Source organism: Corvus brachyrhynchos, unplaced genomic scaffold (genome assembly GCF_000691975.1).
Source record: "Corvus brachyrhynchos isolate BGI_N302 unplaced genomic scaffold, ASM69197v1 scaffold522, whole genome shotgun sequence".
In the NCBI taxonomy this organism is placed as follows: domain Eukaryota; kingdom Metazoa; phylum Chordata; class Aves; order Passeriformes; family Corvidae; genus Corvus; species Corvus brachyrhynchos.
The window spans coordinates 974591-976288 of NW_008236649.1; positions in this window are offsets into that span (position 1 = coordinate 974591).

A 1698-nucleotide genomic window follows, 5' to 3' on the forward strand; every position below is an offset into this window, starting at 1 on the left:
ACAGCTGCATGCAGCCACACGACTCAAAGACCCACAACATCGCCCTCGTGGCCCCAGGATTCCCGGCAAGAGCTTTTCTTTGTCAGTAACAAGTGAAAAATTGGTGACAAGAAAAATCCCAGCTAGCAGGACTGCACTTAATGCTCATCCCCGGCTCACAGTGGTGTTTTCAGGTGCCCACAATACCACTAATTTTCCAAGGACAAAAGTTAATCAGCTTGTTTTCGCAGCCACAGAGGAGAAAACACATTTCAAGCCGCTACTGGGGTGGGGGATTTTACTGAAAACACTAAAACCATGCAGGTGTTAACACCAGATTCAAAACAACATTTCAAAGATTAAAAATTTAAGAAAAAAAAAAACAGAACAAAGAGACTTGGAAACATATTTAAACCAGCAATCATAAATAATATTAGTCATAGTAGGCAACAAGAACACACTGACTTGCAGCCTGTCGTTAATATTTCTTTCCAAAACAGAAGGCTTCACAAAGTTGCGAGATTTCCTAAGATGTTTAAATAAAGGCAGCTTTGAACTGCTTAGCTGGTCTGAAAGAGATCTGGGGAGAAGCTGCTGAGGATATTCATGACTGGGAAGAGAAATCTTGGATTTTTCCCTCCTGGGGGACATTTTAGGAGAAAAGGCAGCCTGTTTATCAGAGAAATCATTGCTGAAGCTCAAGTAAAACAATATTCACAACTCCAGCAGACCCTCACCGATCTTCCCAAGCACACCGACCTCAGCTGGGATCCTCAGCTGGGATGTAATTCCTAACAGCTCCCGCACACCAGGAGGAGGACTTGCACAGGGTATTCTGGTCCTCTGTACCATGTAACATGTCCTCCCTGCTGCTGCACAGCCTCTCCCCCTCCAGATGTGGGGCTGCTGCCCAGACCTACTCGCCTGCCTCTTGCGCCGGCAGCGCAGCACGGACACGGGAACTTCCCGGGAAGCGTCTGCACCAGCCCCTGCTGGAAGCCACATCGCTTCACTTTATTTCATTTCGGGGTTTTGTTTCTGCAAATAATAAATGGAACTGGAGTTTGGGGATGGTAAAATACTCGGAATGCTACAAGCCGTGTGCTGGTTGCAACCCAACTCCAAAGGGAAGCTTTAAAGACACCAAGACTGTGGAAGGAAGAAATTTTTCTATTGTCTCCTCTATTTTTTTTTCCCCCCTCCCTTCTTTTGAAGGCTTAAACTTGACTAAAGCGGCTCGGCCTGTGCCAGAGCAGATAGGGAGCTTGGAAGGAGATCAGAAGCCTTTAGAGGGTCGTGGTTGACCCCAGGATCTGACAAACAGCTGCCCTTGGCCAACGCACACCCAGGGGACCGTGGCCCCCAACCTGCCCCGACCCCTCCAAGCAAGGAGCATCCCCCGGGGGACTGCAGAGAATGGGCCCTTCGACTGGGCTCGAGCACCCTGAATTGTTTAGGGACCCTGGAGCTGGGCAGCAACCCCACCCCCGAAAACCTCCACCTCCCTCCAGATTGCAACCCCCTCGCAAACCCTCGGGGAAGGGATCAGGGAGCCTAAAATGGGCAAGAAATGGGGTCAGGGAGGAAGAACCGGTCCACAAAGCAAGAGACCGGGGTTAGGGTCCCTCAGCGTGTCTGGGGAGCGGGACCGGAGACGGTCGATCCCCGGGGAAGGATGGTCCCCAGCAGCTCCCACTCGCAGTCCCCGTGGAGCGGAGC